Source organism: Haliaeetus albicilla, chromosome 3, assembly GCF_947461875.1.
Source record: "Haliaeetus albicilla chromosome 3, bHalAlb1.1, whole genome shotgun sequence".
NCBI classification, from domain to species: domain Eukaryota; kingdom Metazoa; phylum Chordata; class Aves; order Accipitriformes; family Accipitridae; genus Haliaeetus; species Haliaeetus albicilla.
This window is the reverse complement of record NC_091485.1, coordinates 25,614,472-25,632,166: the sequence shown is the minus strand read 5'-3', so window position 1 is coordinate 25,632,166 and position 17,695 is coordinate 25,614,472. Positions and strand designations below refer to the sequence as shown.

General features: G+C 46.8%; 1 long non-coding RNA gene across 1 annotated transcript in view; it reads left to right on the top strand.

Moving 5' to 3' along the window:
* Nucleotides 1-76: 76 nt before the first annotated feature.
* Nucleotides 77-17,695, top strand: part of LOC138684573 (uncharacterized) — a 33,708-nt gene continuing 16,089 nt past the window's right edge. Inside the window, exons 1-2 of the long non-coding RNA XR_011323820.1 lie at nt 77-705; nt 12,787-12,857. This is a non-coding gene — a long non-coding RNA (uncharacterized lncRNA). The remainder of the gene's footprint in view (nt 706-12,786; nt 12,858-17,695) is intronic.

Below are 17,695 nucleotides of genomic sequence, written 5' to 3'. Positions count from 1 at the left end.
GCGGGTGGGGGGGGCCGACCCCCTGAGCGGAGAGGGACTCGCCCTCCCAGATGCCCGAGTCTTTTTTTTTTTTTTAGCCCAGAAATAATACACACTCTCCCACCCCCCTCCCCCGATAATATCTTCTTTAGGGTGAATATTGACCTTTTATAAGTTTTTTTTCCCCGCCCCTCCCGGCCTTGCAGTGGACAGCCCCGGGCTGCGGCCCGGGAGGATGTGTGTCTGGCTCTCGCCCTAAGCAACCAGGTGAACGTCTGCCCCGCCGCTCCCAAATCCCCTTATTTTTGCTCGTTAAAATCAGAGCTACCCGAGGGGAAAAAACGTGGCTCCTCCTTGAGTTGCCCCAACCGTTAGGTGAAGGCAAAGCAAGCTGGGGGATGTGTCCACCCCAGCAGCAGGCGGTAGGCATTTTTCCCTCGTTTCTTTCTTATTCTTCTCTTCGCCCCCCCTCCCCCCCCAGCCCTCTTATCTCAGCTGTGTACAAACTGATATGGTACTTAGCAGGAAAGTGACTGGAAATTAAAATAACTTCGTTCACCAGAGGTTATCAGCTGGATATCTGTCATCATCAGTTTGTACAGAAAGAGTCATCTGCGGCGAAGGGCTGGACTAGAGCAGAGCCCGGCTCTCGGCAGCCGGCAGACATGAGCCCTCAGACAGAAACCGAGCCCAAACCTGCTGATGCGCGGTGCCGTCGCTCCTGGGGTAGGCACGGCTTTTCTTTCGGTCTTTCCAGGCAAGGTGATTGGGAGGTGAAGAATTTGCAGTGCTGGGGGTACGATAAAACTCTGGCTGTAGTCATCCGCTCTCCCGGCGTGGGTGAGCGGATTGCGACCTCCAAGTTTTATTGTGCTCGTTAATTTTTGTGGTATAGCGCGGCAGAGGTTTGATCGGAAAATAACCACTTTCCCGAGAAACCGTTTCTCTATTAAATTGTATGATTAAAGGCGATACTTCTTTCCTGTCAGTTCTGTCTAAATAATATCTTGGTCACCCTGCCAAGTTGAAGTGATTTTTTTTTTCTTTTTACTTTTAGATGTATTTTAGTAGGTGCAATATTAAATAGAAAATACGCTTTTGCAAGCATGGGCAGTGATTCGTTGTTTGTAAACGCCCGGCGTGCCTTCCGACCCGCACTTGCCTCGCAGAACACTTTCCCGGGTTTTTTACCTGCAAAAGCGCGACAAGGGCAGGGGAAGCCACGGGTGTCGATGCCCACGCCGCTTCTTCCCTGCTTGGGTGCTGCCACTGCAAATTTCTGCGCTGAAAAGGGCCGAAATCGGCTTCACACCCCGCATTTCGTTTAAGTCTTTTGGACGTCCCTTCTCGAGTTAAACCCGAGGGTATTTCAAACACGTGTGAGGACGGACATAAGGCGAGAAATGCCGTGAGTTTTTTTGCAAGCGACAGGCTTTGCTCACGGGGAGGGGGGTGTCCGTGCCCGTGTGCCTCCAGGGTGGGCGGCAGAGCCCCGGGCCGGGGGCTGCCTGCCCGAGCGGGGAGGATGGCTGGGAGGAAGAACGGCCACGCTGGCCTGGCAGGCGCCTCTTACCCTGGCTCCGAAGTGACCTGTGTTTTACACTTCAGGCGCCTCGGTTTTTTTTTCTCGGCTGATTAGCCTGTTTACGTTATAGCGGGGCTACAAGTTTCATTTTGTTTCCTCCGATAGACCCGATAAGAAAACCCGGCTTGAACTGGGACCAGCGTGGGAAACCATTCCCAATCACCCCTTTCCTCTCCACTCGTTTTCGTTTCAGGTTTGCTCTCGAACCGCTCAAATCCTATAGCCTTCGGTTCCTAACCCTTCATGACGTCACTCCCTTCCCAAATCCCGCTCCTCTGACGTAACTTTCCCCCCCGAGGCTCCGGGAGCCTCTCGGATATCTCCTGTCCCGGGGCCGGGGTGGGCACCCCGGGGAGCATCTGCAGGGAGAGTGCGAAGGCATTTTTGCAGAGAAAATCCGGGCTGGGGGATGCTCGGTGCGGAGAGGCACCGCTGGGGAGGTGGTGCCAGCGGTGGAGCCACGGCTCCTGCTCGCTGTGGCCAAAGAGGGAAGGAGGCAGATCGGGAGAAAGAGGGTTGTATCCAACTAAGGGAAATTCCCCTCATGGGCACTTCAATCTCCCCAAAAAAGGTTGGGGGAAAGCCGTGTGCAGGCGCGGTGTGGTTGCTCCTTCCCCCGCTCCCGGGTCTCTGCAAATCTGATCCATTACCAGGGGTGCATTAGGGAGAGGGGGAAGGCTCCGGTCCGGCCGCATCCCCGCCGGCCCCCCCGGCCCCGGCCCCCCCGGGAGCCGGGCCGGGCCCCGCTGCCCCCGGGGGGCTGCGGCCTTGGGGGCTCGGCGGGCTGGGGTGCGAGGCGGTGCGAGGGGTCACTTTGGTGACTATCGCAGGATGGAGTGTATTCTTTTCCGAGCCGTGTTTATGTAACTTAATGTACTTTAGAAACTGCTGGGGAGTTTAGGCCAGGCTGATAAGCGTAGCGGTTATTACAGGCGACGTGCCGGCACCTCTCCCCCTCTCTTCTCCCGTTCGCTTATCCGCGCTACTTAAAATATACTTTTATCAAGGCCACCCCACGATACGGAGTGTTTCCATTCCCCAGCGGCTGTGACATTGAAACGGACTTATCGATCGGGGCATCGGTAGCGCTCAGGCGCGACTGGCCCAGCGGGGAGCTGCCGGCCGGCAGGCTCCGCGCTTCCCCGCCGCTGCCCGCCCCGCAGGGCTCAAGCCCCGCGGCGGCCGAAGCCGGCGGGGCAATCCGCACCAGCCGGCGAAAGGGGGATTTCAGCGGCAGCCGAGGGAGAGGGGCCTCTGCCACCGCCCATCACCTCCCTCTCGGGCCGGGCGGGACAGCCTCGGGAGCTGGAGCAGCGCTTCGTGGAACTCGACCCCCAAAGCAGCAGGGTCCTCTGTAGACTGGGGGGGTAGGGCATGGCGGGGGTGCCCTTTGCCAGCGATCAGATGTGCCCCATGGCAAGGGGGAGCCCCCAATCCACAAGGATGAGGAGGGATTATTTTTTCTTTCCCCAAAACTCCTAGCGAAGGGCTGCCCGGCGCTCCAGCCTTTCTCGCTGGTTGCAGGCAGCAGGCTCCCCCGGCTGCCCCGCCCCGGGCAGGACACCCTGCCCCGGCTCCGGGGAGCCTTCCCCGCTCCCGCCCGGCGGCTAGCCTCTCCCCTCGGTTGAAGCCGTGCCCGGCGGCGGGGAGCGGGGCAGGAAGTTATTCCCCCCTGCAGTAAGCGGCCTCCCCGTCCCAGGTGACCTGCTGCCGCCGTGCTTTTGGGTGATTTCCACGGTGTCTTTCAACCTTTGGCGCTGAAACAAGCAGTGGCTGAGAGTGTGGGTTTTGTGTTGTTCTTTTTTTTTTTTTAAATAATGATCTGCAGCTTCTTTTTTATTTGCCCTCCCGCCAGTCTCCGAGGTCTGCCTGGTTAATGATTTCAGCCTTAAAAAAAAAAAAAAATTAAAATCAACAAAACGCGCGGAGGAGAGGCTCCTGTTGCCGCGTAACTTGACCCCCGGAGCCGGCGCTCCGCGGTACACGCATAGTGAGCCCCGGCGAGGCGGGCAGGGCGACGGCGATGCACTCCCGCTCTCGGGGTAACCGGAGGCAGCAGGGACCCACGCAGCACCCTAAGAAACACGGTTGCGATTTAGCTGCTTGCGTCCAACAGGCGCATACGCAATGTTGGATGTCTCTTTCCAACACATACACAGAGGCTTTGAAAATGAGGAGCTAAGGTTTGGTTTTATTGCTTCTCTGCGGTTTTAAGGAGTTTTGAGGACCGGTGACTAAAACGGCCTAATTTTGATTCTTTTATCAAGGGGTACCTCAGTGCCCTTGCTACGAAGCGGTGGGGCTGTGTTTCATGTATTCCTTGCCGTGACGAATATTACATTACATACTATTTTTAATTGCAGGGTGAGGCCAGCAGCAAAGCCCCCCCGCCCAGGGGCTTCGCTGCCTCGCCGCGGGGGACAGGGCCTCGGGGCGGGTGGGAGCCGCCGCCGCCTGGGGCCGTGCGGGACGCCCCGGAGTCGGGTGCCAGGGAAGGCTTTCAGGGGTCGCTTCTGATGGATCGGACACGGAAAGCCCGGGGGAACCTTTCTCGGGCTTCTTGCTGCGAGAGCTCGTCGTGGGAGAGAGCTGGAAACGGAGGAACGCGGGGCACAGCGGAGCCGGGCTTCTCCTCCCCACCACTTCAGAGCAGGGCTTCTCCTCACCCTCCTTCCGTTCCTTATCGCGGATGTTAGGCAATATCAAATCCGACCTGCAATTAGGTATCCTGCCTCCGCCCCCATCCGCACAGCAGAGGTTGCTGAGACTTAATTCTTTTTCACTTAAAAACAAAACAAAACAAAACCAAACAAAAAAACAACTCACAGGCAAAATCCCCCATCACCAAGTATTCCCTGGGCCAGTACCGCACACCGTGAAGGAAATGTCTTTTTTTGCATCGAAACCTGCTGGACAAACCTCCCCCCCCGCTGCCCCGCGCACGGTTGCCTTCTTATTTCTCTGCCCAGGAAATAAAATAAACCATCAGAAGCGGTCAAAATCTTCCAGCGAAGTGTTTTCCACAGGACAAAATGAATCCGTCCTCCTGGAGGCATTTTCCCGGAGTAGCCCCGTTTCACGCGTGTCCGTGCTGAGCTCCGGCGGAGCCGTGCTGTTTCGCTCGGCGTCGTGGGAACCCCTAGCCTGCCCTTCTGAAACAGTTTTCCTTGCCATTTACCTGCCTTACCGAAATGTCTGAGACCAAGCGCCAGACAAAAAAACGAAATTCTCAACCTTAGCCAAGAAAAACGCTTCCCTTGGTCCGAACTAATAATGTTTGCAGTTGCTGCTTTCGTAAGAAATGTCAAAATTTGGGGACTTTGTTCCTGCTTGGAATGACAGTTGATTTTAAAACGTTAAAATAATATCTTCCAGAGCGAGTCTGACCAGTTCTGTAAATGCAAGTCCTACGGGATTGGAAAAACAAATCAAAACAACCACATCACAGAATTAGAGACTTCAGAGTTAACAGCTCGGAGTAATTAGACAGCCTATTAATAGCCTCGCTCCTCGCTGCTATAGAAAGTAGGTGGATGGCTCCTGCCTCGGAAGGTATGTGCAAGCATACCACGGGAGGTAGGACAGAGACCGAGGAGATGGGGGGAGGTTTCCGACGAGACGTGGGGGGCCTCACCGACAGGCAAAATGCGTGTTCCCCCCCCACTTTGCTTTGCCTGCCACCCACCCCCCGCCCTGCAGGCGCCGGCTTTTCCCTTCATTTGATATATGGAGGTCTCGGAGGGAGCCGCGGAGGCAGGTCCCGGCCAGGCGGGTCCCATCCCCACCGGCCCGCAGATAAGAGATGCTGCTGATTCACCTCCGAGGAGCCGACGCCTTCCTTCCCTTTTCCCCTTTTTGCTTTTCTTACCCTTTTTGCGGTTGTTTTTTTGGTTTTTTTGGGGGGTGGGGGGGTGGGTGCGGGGGGTGTTTGTTGGTCCGCCCCCCACCCCGGTGTCAAAGGCTTCGTGCACACAAACCTTTGTTTGCAGTTAAAAGTATAAATATATACGTTCGCCGTGTGAATGCCGCAATTTCCATTTCGTTCATGTAATGAGTGGCAATGTTTATCCATTTCGCTTAAGCCTGCAGGACCAAAGAGGCTGTGCAAATAATTCGCACTTTTCGATTACTTTAGGAAAAGGTTGGTTTTGTACAGCCGTTATTGCTGCCCACGTTGAATTTATAATTAATTATTAAAGGACATCAGTATTTTCAAACAATGAAAAGAACAATTAAAAAGCCGATTGTCCTCAAAGATGCTTGTAACTAGGTGGCTATAATCTATTGTTCCACTGCTGTTATTGACTTATTTCAAAAGGTCACAGATGACTGAATTTTAAGGAGGCGAACAACTTCATTTTAATTCCGATTAGATGAATACAAGCAAGAAGTAGTGTAGTCTGATATACATAAGGATTTTTTTATGCTGTAATAATTTCTTACATTTTTTATATGTATACATTTTACATACATAATTTCTTAAGTTATAGTCCTTGATAGCCACAATAGTTTTAGTATTTAAAGATGTAACACAGTTGTAGCAAAGTAGATGGGAGTAATCCCAATGTTGCCAGTTTTTTTTTCCGGTGTTCATAATGTGGATAGAGTTAGCAGCCTTTTTCTGAAGTAACCAGTCCTCAGAGTAAATCAATGTGATGGCAGGCTGTACAGTGACTACTATTTTCAAGAAAAAAAAAGGTCCTAGGCATTTTCAATAAACTCTGAATGTAATACCATGCAACAGCATTACAGGGTAACTTCAGGAATTTGCTGCTAACATCCACCAGTAACCAGGATGGTATCTGGATCATGCATTTAGCATTTACTGATGACAATCAAACATAAGTTTAGCCACACACAACTGTAATATTCACCTGTGAAATAACGCAAAAAAAGTTTCACTGTAAATTTACATATATTATTTGCTTTGCAGCAGTGCATTTTCATTGTGACATTGCTGCAGGTTGGCTTTTCTGATAGTGAATCATACACTGATTCAAGTGCATGTGAATCTGTGCTTACAAAGAAGCCCTGCTTCTGTGTCTCTGCTTATTTATCCAGATCCTAAAATGGTCTAAGGCTACTCATTCAGCTGGAATTTGTCCTTGTTCATGATGACCAAAGCATAAAGAGCAGTTCCTCAGACCTCCATGGAAATACCTGTTGAAGCAATAAACATTGCTAATGAATGGATCAGTTCTGAGGTTAGCAAGAACCTCGGCCCTTCAAGTCATGGTTGCAGCTTAACCAAGCTGGCTTTAAGCAGATCCTGTCCCAAAACCTAGATGAATATTTGGACAGCTAATGCAGAGCTTTCTGCTGTCACAGCTTGGAAGCTATTGGTCCCAAACGAACCCAATCAGCACTAACTCAGCAATTACTGTAGTTTCTGTAATGAAGTTAGATGCTCTCCGCGTTTTATGTCAGGCTCTGTCAGGTTTAACAGCGTCTCTTTATGCTGCAGATGCCATGCTGTTGCATGGACATGAAAGATGGCAAATCCCAGCTCTGTGGCCAGCACAGCCTTATAAACTTACCTTGCCCTTACTTCTGTGGGCCAGTGACTGCAGCAGAAAGGAGGACAAGAGCAGTGACAGCAGTAGCATCTCATGGCATCACAGCCAAATCCAACAGAGGTGAACTATCAGAGCCATGGCAGCACTGGGAGATGAAAACTCAGCAGTGCTCAGCTGGCTTGAGGGCTTTTCTCCAGCTATTTTCAGCTTTCCCCAAATGCCTCTAATGTGACGCCCTCCGCAGTACCACTCCCCACAGACCACCAATCTGTCTGTAGTGACCAGAGCTTTAGGTAACATTACATAAATCAAAGTGTTTCAGCTTCTATGCTAAGCCAAACTCTTTCCCTCCAAAAAAGCTTGTATCTGTCAAAACATTTCCTTTTACCCCAAATAAAGCTTTTCATGTTGTTTTTTTAATTATTTAACCCTTTAAAGAAAAAGATCAACTTGGACACAAATTATCAACAGGGTTCATCTTGAGAGGCTAGGCAACGTGTTTTGCTTTTTCCTCTCTCTTTCACTTTGGTAACCAGGTCACACCTGGGGTAGTAGGAAAGATCTGTCACACCTGGACCAGAAGCCAAGATCTCAACACCTTGTTCCTGCTCAGCCACCAGAAACCACAGCAAAACCTTCTGTTTTCTGCCTGGTCACCAGGGTACAGAGAAAGAAACAGCCCCTGAACTGGCTTAAACTGCTGTCTATGCTTTGTGTTTAAAGTTTTAAACATTTTTTACTGGAAAAGTTAGGGGCTAACATGAATATACTCCAAGATGTTTCACTCATGGAACTGGAGGGGGGTGTAATTCAGCCTAAAACCAGAATTTCAGCTATACTCTTATTCTAGTTCTTACTACCTACAAGAATAGTTACTACTCATCTCACAAACGCTGTCTGTGACCTGTGCTAAGTTTTCAAATGCATTTGGTTTTGCTTTTGATAGCTTCAACAGAATTGTTGAATGACATTTCCTTTAGCAGGAGTTTTCTAAACAAATTAACTTCGTTTCTGCTTGCAAGAAATGGAAAAAACATATTTTGCTTGTGCCTGCTTGGAACTATGTGTGCCTCTGAGGTCCAGAAGGTGACATATCTCCCACAAGTGTTTCCTCTAATAAGTGTAGAGAGGAGAAACTAATGGTTGTGAGCTGTAGCTACTAGAAGGTTAAAAATATTCTGTACAGAAATATGCTAACCATAGCTCAGCATTTGGACTTGTGGAGCATAGAGCTGACTAGGATGAATGTACGGAGAGAATTGGAAAGCAAACAATTAAACGTCAGCTAGAAAAGGAGGCCCCCTGAATTTAATGGGATTGGACCAAATGAGCAGGACTGGCCCTAGAAGAGCTTGGCTGAATGTTAAATGTGGGTATTTTGGCTGAATTCTTCATGTCATCTAGGCATTTTGAATACAGCCAGCGTTATTACAGTGAGAACATATTGGCCATTTTGTTATGACTGAGGGTAGAATTGGAGAGAAAAGCAAAGTGGATGGGAAGGGGGGGCTGATGGGGACGGTCTCATTCAGGGCTCCGTGACTGTTTCTAAGCAAACGGAAAAAATACAAGTGTGGAGTCAGCAAGTCAGCGCAGCAGGTCAGAGCTGCGGTAACAAGGGGGGTGCCACTGCCCAGGTGCAATGCAAAAGGAGAAGGACTTAGCCACCTCCTTGCTGCCTGAAGACAGGGTACACACACCAGCCCCTGCACCCCAGGGCGGCAGCAGGGCCCAGGAGGCAACAGGACCCCCAAATGTGCTCTTCCTCAGCACAAGGAAGAAGTGCCACCCTGGGTCCATACTCCCAAAGTGAGCATGGAGCTATGGCCAACCACCCCATGGGGTTTCAGAGGCTGGGGCTGGCTCACAGGCTGCCTTGAACCCACCCAACTCTTTGTGTAAAAGCAGAATCTAGCACACCTAGAATTACACTTTACTAAAAGGAATAACAATGCACATCCTTTATGGTATTCAGCATTACAATGCTTCCCAGCATCTGTCAGTCTGAATGTCAAAAATACACTGTTAAATGGATTAAATTATTTTATCAGTCCTCTATTTGGAAAGCAGAAACCTGCTGTGTAAAGCTTAAGAAGTAAATAAAGTCTAATGATGAAGGACCAAACTCCAGTGGGAGTTTTGCTGGAGAAAGGCCTGCACAAGTTGAGCTATTTAATTAAAATGCAATAAAATGCAATTTCCTTTACATCATTACACTCTAGTGTCAACCTCAGAATCACAAATTTGTTAAAAGCTGAGCAAAGTGGTTCATCTGTGGTTACCTCTTGGTAATAAGAAAAAAAAAAAAGCAAAAAGGTGCTTTTAAGGAAATGTGTTAATAATTAAAAATAAATTTAATGGTCTAAATGAAGAGTACTGACAGTACTAAAAAGGAAAAGACTTTATTATTTTTGTTGATGCCAGTTATTCATTTGTGGGCCATCAAGCTATAAACTGGGGTAATTTATTGACTGCAATACAAACTGGATATGTGCCATATTATTCAAGAAAAACAATACACTGTGAAAACAATACAGAGAAGAGGTAATTTGTACAGAGTTCATGAGACAATTATATCATCTAGTTACGAAACCGGCTCACTCTGCCTTTGGCTCTGTTTATTAGAACAGATTTGAAGGACATACTAAACATACTGAAAGTCTAGTAAATTAAATTTAAAACCTGCTTGTACACCCAAGCATCCAGGAACTGGTGCAATCCAGCACATGGATCAGGAGTCCTGAAGGAGGAGGCCTTGATTTGGGACTCAGCATACTATTTCATTTTTCTGTGTGCTGGAAATTAAACTACTGCCCCATTTTGCTGAAATGTGCTTTGAAACTCAATCAATGTCACAGAAAACATTTAATAATGTTAATAATACAAAAAAATTTAAGTAATTAATTACTTATTTCAAGACTTGACAGCAGTTTGAAAACTATCTGTATTTTATGTGGTTAGCTGATGCAGTGCCTCTCTGGAGTAATCCAGCAGAAGCATCTGGATGCACGTGGATGCGTTTCATGTTCAAACAGAAGCAAATTATTGAGGTGCCTCAATGAACCATAAGACATAACCAAGGCTCTGCACATATAACTCACTTGCTCACAGCAAAGCTCATCAAAGCACAGAAATGAGCAGACCAAACCAAAAGCAAGTTGCTGAATTATTCTGCAAATTTCCAAGTCATAGCTGTGCTGCAACCTTTTGAACTCTTTTCAGATGTTTTTCCTTGAACTTTTAATGCTATTTAAGGAATGTACAAATATTTTCTTTGTTGATCATGTAATGAACTTCATTAAATAAAACTGTTTTTTTGCATCTCTTCTTATGTTTTGTATTCTCAATTTACTGTGCATTTTGTATTTGAATAGATTTTAATGGGTTACATCTACCCATACTATAACAAATTGTGGAGGAGGCTAATATTCAGAATGATTCTAAGGAGTATTTATTTATAAAACAGGAAAAAAACCTCAGTGTCTCTTTATTTGTATTTAATAATAATAATAATGCTGGCTTGCATACAATACTTTTTAAAATGAATGCAATGAGGATCTAGGAGACAGAATAGTAAATGGAGAGCCTGGGAGATCTGGGTCTGACTTTGACCCAGGTAGGGAAGTCATAATTCTGCATGTTGGACAGTGCAGTTCTACAGCATGCTGGCCTTGCTGCAATCCTGGCTTAAGAAATCCTCTCCCTCTGCAAGGAGAGACTCTTCTGCCTGGAGGAGTCACCCCAGTGCCAGCGCAGCAATCCACTGCCTTCTCCCAGTTGTGTTAATGAAATTCCTTGTGGGACCACACTGGAAGAAAGACTATTGAAATGATTACAATTAGAAATAGCTCTCCCTCTCCTCCTCCTGTGAATGGTTTATTTTTAACTTCCATCACTTCAGTGCTCTGATTTAAGCACTGCTCTACACGCAGTTGTTTTGGCATGACTGAGGAGGTGACAAATGGCAGGCCAGAGGTGGGAACAAGCATCTGGGGCAGGAGCTGGTTGCAGCAGCTTAGCTGCCAAAGGCAGCGTATCATGGGACTATGGATAGTTCATTGTATGAACTTAAACTTTGCCTTTCCTGACTATTTTCTTAGGCATGTAGCATCTCTGCTGCAAAGACCTAGCACAGAAGTGCTGGATCAGCGTTGCTTTCCTACCCCAGCCTGGTTCATTCACATTAGAGATTTGCAGTCATGTGAGTTATATCATGGAGAAATAATGCAGGCCAAGACTCAGTTGAATCATGAGGCCTATATCCTTAAAGACATTTATTTAGATGGCTAACTTTCAGTCAGTGGAAGGCTTAAATGGACCGGGTTAGGAGCAGGCATATTGCAGGGACAACACCTTGGCCATAGGGCAACAGGCACCTACATGTCTCAGCTGTGTTCCCTTGCTAGTCTCTGATCACAGCCTCACGTGTTTTGCTTACTTGCTAAAGATCAAGCTGTATATGTGATGCAGGACTGAGTAGGAACTTCTGCTGGGTCATTTTGGCCAGGATTGGGGGTTCTTCCAACTTTTCTTAAAGCACAGGCCATGAGTCACTTGCTGAAATCTCCTTTCTTATCTCTCCAACTTCCTGCCACTTCATGGACCTCAGGAGAAGGCGACAGTGGTCCTTTGATTTCTTCTGTCCTCTGCCTGTGATTTTTGTCTCTCGAGGATTCAAAAACTGCAACCTAATTTGAATTTTTGGATACATCAATGTAAGCACTTGGTTGAACTTGAATAGCCTTTAGCATACAGGAAGTCAGATAATATGTAATCTTCTCCCCATTAGGGTAGAAGTGTGTCCCTAGCACATTATCAACCAATGCATTCTAGAGCAAACAACACAGTGCATCATATAACCCATCCTACAGTTCCCTATATTAAAAGCAATCATCTGACTTGTTCACATGTGACAGCATCATAGCATGACATCACCAAGAACCCACTGAAGTCAATGGAAGAAATACCAATTCAGGTGGGTTTGGACCTCTCCTTTAATGCCTCAGGTAACGCACCTTACACATCACAGTCTGGCTTTTGAGCCTCCACTGTGTTCATCAGCCATTATTTTTCCTTCCAGTGTTGACCTAGACTAGGGACCTAGAAGATTTTATTACTCATGACTGGTACTTTTGGCAGGAATAAGACTTCAGTGTCAAACTTTTCAATAAGAAGGTCTTGTTTGCCTGCGCAAGCATATTGCTTCTCTTCTGCTCCACATGCACCATTCCAGTCCTCCCTGAGGTTAGTAGGCCTTCTTGTAATGCAAATAAATCTAAATTAAAATAACACCACAATGGCTCTAAAGGAGCACTTCCATGGCACTCTTCTGTATCCTGGTGGCATAAACAACATACCTAACAAAAAGACACCGTTGAAAATCATCTGGCTCATATAAGTGTGATTTTGTGATGGAATGGGGTGGACCAAGCTTGGCTGGACCAAGTTGGACTACAAGAACCTGAACCCTTCAAGACCTCTATGGAGCCTTAGTCCTTCATTGTCTGCAGAATTAGCCCTGGAACCATTTCTTCAAACTATGGTAAGATATAAACTTCCTTATGTGTTCATCTACTTAATATTTATCTGCCATTTCTAAACTCCTTCCTATCACACAGGGAGGATAGGCTCTTACTGATTTCAGTGATTTTACCAGCATGTTTGTCTGTGAACCTCATTCATGTCTTTTCTATCCTCACTTCCCAGAGGCAAAGCATCAAACAACCCATACAAAGTATACAGAATCTACACACTCACTCTGGAGGCCACAATATATGGTATGTAAGCAATTTAAAAAAAAATAATGTATTTTCCTAGTAACCCTTACATATCCATCAGGCTGGCAGTTATTTCAGAGAAGACTCATGCTACTTACAAAAAGCCAAAAGTCAGCCAAAATTCCAAGAAAAAAAATAGAAGGGCAGGCAGATAACTAATGCATTTTGGAGCTGTGAGGTTGTGACCTGAGGCATGCTTTCAGAGGAAAGGCAAAAATCAGATTCTTTCCCAAATGAGGAATAATATGATGATTTAAATACGGAAGGCTAAATGATGAGCATACAGTTGCTGTCTGCACAGAAAACATTCCCAACAGAGGACTGATCTGATGTAGTTGTAGTAGATGGTTACAAACTGCCAGACAGGCGGTATTGACTCAGAGCTCCCACTCCTGCGCTCCCTTTCCTGGCTGTAGCTTATGTAAAAGACTAGAAAGAAGGAAAACCTATGGAATAATGAAGACGAATGCAATAAATATACCTGAGCCTGTCTACTTGTTTTAGTGGTTAATGCCACTGGAGAAACCCTGCAGGGCTTTAAGCAATTCTTAGTGATGAAGATTTATGAAGCCCTTTTAAAAACTTCATTAAGGGCTCAGAGAGATTTAAGCGCCTCGCAAGCACTGGACTGAACCAAGAGATTCACTTTGCAGAAACTCGGCCAAAGGCAGGGAGGGGAGAGCTGGCTTTCAAGGACTCTTCATGCACTCTGGCCTGGGAGGAATGATGCTGGCTACCCTCTGGATCTGGGCAGTACAGTGTGCTGCCAAAGTCCCAAGCAGGTTTATGGCATGTAAGATGGTTAAAGGAAGCTGCTTAGCAAAAGTAATTTTTTGGAATAGTGTTAAGGCCAGCATACTCCCTTAAGCAAGCCAAGTCTGCATACACTGCTCACATAACTCTCTTCTTCCAGCTTCCCTCAGTTTGTCCAAAATATGGTAAAGCATTTTTGTAGTTTGGAAGTGTTTTCTTCCTTCTGACGACAAGCACTGCCTGAATCCCTTCAAATCATAGTCCAGAATCTTACCTTCCACACTGATGCCTCTAAGCAGTTGTTTAGGACTGTGATTATTTAGATATAAATAGCAGTGCTCATTAATCTAGCAATCACTTACTCCCAGCTATGAAAATGTAAATTGAGTTGGCTTGTTTGTGTTTTCAAGAGAGAATGAAGGTGGTGGCAGTAGGTGGGGAGGGAAATGTTCCCCAGGTGCTGCTGTTATCACCCTTTCGTAAGCCAGGGAACGTTTCATCTGCACCCTGCAGAGCTTTGCTGGGCTCTGTTCCACCACCACTGAGGTGGGTGTGCATCATGCCCATCTCGTAAAGGTGGTTCATGGACTGACGGATTGGGTCAGCCCCTGGACTTTTTTTTTTATAGGTGTGCAGCTGAATAAGCTCCGGTAGCTGGCAAAGTCAGCAAACCTTGGCAGAGCGAGAGATGAAGGCTGCTCTGGTAGTGTCACAGGTAAAACTACCATTCCCTTTGGCTCGCTGAAGTGGCCTGGCCATCAGGAAGCAGCCATGATGGAACAGACATCATGAGCTGTTATAAAATTCAGTACAAACCAAAGCAGCATATCTCCTCCAGAAGCTGTGTTTCAGTTTGACTGCCTACCTGAAGCAAACACGCTTTGCTAGATGGCTTATAACCCAATACGTGGTGCTTCATGTGAAGTGCGGGAGGCGTTACACAGCCTCAGTGCCTAGTGAGGAGGCAAGGACCTCCCCTGGAGCTAGAAGGAAGGTAGGTAAGAAGAGAAAGATAATGGAGGATGGAGAAAGGGAGAGACCTGAGAAATCTGCAGGAAGAAAAGTGCTGGGCTGAGCCCTTAAAGACCTCTCTCACATCCCATCCCTGAGAGCTGCCAGCAGCAGGCACTTACTACAGAAAACTCCCCCAAAAAGGCTGTATAAGACAGTCCCTCTCCTGTTTTTTTCTCCCCCCCCGTCCCCCCCCCGCATGTTCAAACTTAAATGCCTTCAGCATGAATTGAAGTGGGCTCCTGAGTTTTAGCAGTGCATTATTGGAAGTAAAATCTCATAATGGAGTCAGTTTAAAAATTAATTTTCATGATTTTAAGAGAGCTTGTTCAAAATAGCCCTCATTCAGGAACACACTTTTTTACATTCACAGAGCTTAAAGCACCTGCTTTACACTAAATGAGAGGGATGCACGCACTTGTGAACAGGGTTCCTCAATCAGGTTTCATGGCAGAATGGCTCAAGCATGGAGTGGCCTCCAGTAAGGGTTAAATTTATGAATGATACAACAGGCAATTGCTCAGTCACCTCTCTGGGTGACAGCACTATCTGGAACTACTTTAGCATCTATTAGAAACTCAGCATTGGCTGTAGATCTCCAAATCAAGCCATAGCAATACTTCCCAAACAGTTATTTGATAAATGATTCAATATTAATGAATAACATAAGGAAGTTTATCTACCATTACGTCAATCCTGCAGAGTTTCTTAAAGGAGAAAATGGCATTACCTTGCTACCTTCATTTGAATACAATCATTTCTGATGCATTCCTGAAGCTAGCAACAAAGACAGGAGGTGTGCTCCCATCTGCAGGAGCAAGTGGAGATTGGGTAGTGAGCCGATTATCACTGGCAGGAAGGAGAAGCCTTCCTCATGACAGTGAGTCAAGAGATCTCGGCATTGACAAGGAGAACTACTACAGAAGAGCCAATTGCCTAATAACCCAAAGAGCAATTAAGTGGCTTAACTGAGACAAGGTTTGCATGAGCTACACACTACAAATAGCAACTTCATTCAGGCCATTTCAATGACACAAGCTAGAGATAGGAAGAGCCAAGATAATAATGTTTTGCCATGGCATTTTGGGAAACTGGGGATCAGGAATTTTTCCAGGGCGGGAAGCTCATTTTTCTTGCTGAAGACTTTGGTTTGATTTCAAGCACTGCTGATTATGCACTGGTGCCACATTTTTTTAGATACCTTTTTTATTGCTCCCTGGATTGCAGAGCACAGGAGATTTCTGCAGTAGACAAAGACTCTTCTGAGGTATATGCTATAAGAATGGAAGGAATCTGCTCCAGATCTTCCATAAATACAGGGTTAACTCACTGTATCTAACTGCCTCTACATGAGGAGCATTGCTCCTGCACACCTTATGGAGACTGGGGATATAAGGTGACAAAGAGAAGTGGCAGGTGGCCTGGGCACCCAGTGTCTGAGTTCCTGGGTGCTGGTGTGAGCCCTGGGTGCTGATAGTTCCCTCCACAGGCCCAAGGTGTTGTCTCTGATGCTCCTGGCTTGCTGCCACTACATGTGAGATGTTGCAATGGCTCAGCTAGGTCCTGGGGGCTGCTCTACATAAGCCCATGTCATTCCAGTAAGCAAAACTCTGACCTGTATGGTTTAGGTTAATAGTAACTGCAGAGAGTAAAAGCACTTGGAGGGCTTAATAACAGCTCCAGAGAACAAATTCACAGTGAAGTGTACCCTGACCCTTCATCTGGAGCCATATTCATAGGCTGCCAAAGTAGGAAATGCCTGAGGTGACAGGAATCCATGAATCAGGGGCCCATTTGCCATTGTTGTTTTGTTTGTTTTTTTAAAAACATTTTCCACCTGCAAATCAATATAGGTAATCATAAAATTATTTAGGGACTTGTTCTGATCCCCAGTTAGTACTCCTAAACCTTCAGCTTGCTTCAGGTTTGTGAGCAAAACAAAAGATAAACTGAAGCAGAAGGCAGCCCTGCTTTTCCTTGAGCCAGCAGGAAATTTGCCAGCATTTGATTTTTAAAATCTGCTTTCCTCAGCTAATTTAGTCATGCAAAATTAGCAACCTCAAGAAGGAAAGTGTAAATGTGAGTGTGTTACTCCTGTTATACCTGAAAGTGGGTTATATTCCCCATCAGTTCCCTCAAGCAAAGCCTGTACACCTGTGAAGCACCATGATTTTTTTTCTCTCTCTCTGTGGTGAGACTTTAGAAACAAGTGAGCACCAATGTTTGTTGCAAACCTTCTTTTGGGCTTTGGGTGCTGTCATGGCTCTTACCTGGGGGCTGTCAGCCCAGCCGCCACATCCTCTTTCTGCAGAGGGGAAGAAGAACATTACTCTTTCCTTTCCCCTCCATGTGGTAAAAAGCCACAGGGAACCACAGAGCTGTGTCATCCTGAATTGCCATGACCACATTTGCCAGGGAGCTTTTCCTACTGGAAAGCAAAAATGCCACAACAGCTTGTCTGCCCATGCATGTACCCTGGGCTGTGTGTCGGCAATGCTGTGTGTGGTCCCCCCTCTACCACCCTGGCTCTGGGGAAGCACGGAGCACAAGAAGGAGTGAGAACATCTGGCAGTGGCAGCTACCTCAAAAATGCCGCCTGGGCTCAGACCCCACCTGCTGCATTATCTGGAATGAAATTGAGTGTTTTGGGGCTGTCTCATCCAATGAAGGAAAAAGGAAGTGGGTCTTCAGGTAATGGGCTTCAAATATATAAATTAGGCTGCTGCAAAGAGAAAAGGACTATTTTTTTCCTCTGTTGGCAGATGGAAGGTGCAGGCAACATTAAAGGTCCACCAGAGAAGACTGGAGAATCCCCCTCACCTGTGCTCTTAAAAGGAGGTTAAACACCTTAGGGGAAGATGAGACATAAGTAATAAAGGACTGGGTAGCCCTCTGAGATCCCTCCCAAGAGAATACCCCTGTGGCTCTGCAAATGAGCGAGTATCCTCATCTGCCGATGGACAGTGCAGCTGCAGGGGAGAAAAGTTGCATTCCTCAAATAAATGATGAAAATCAGCAACTGGCTCCAGGAACAATCCACTATCAATGTTTTGCCTCAAGCTTAGTCATGAAAC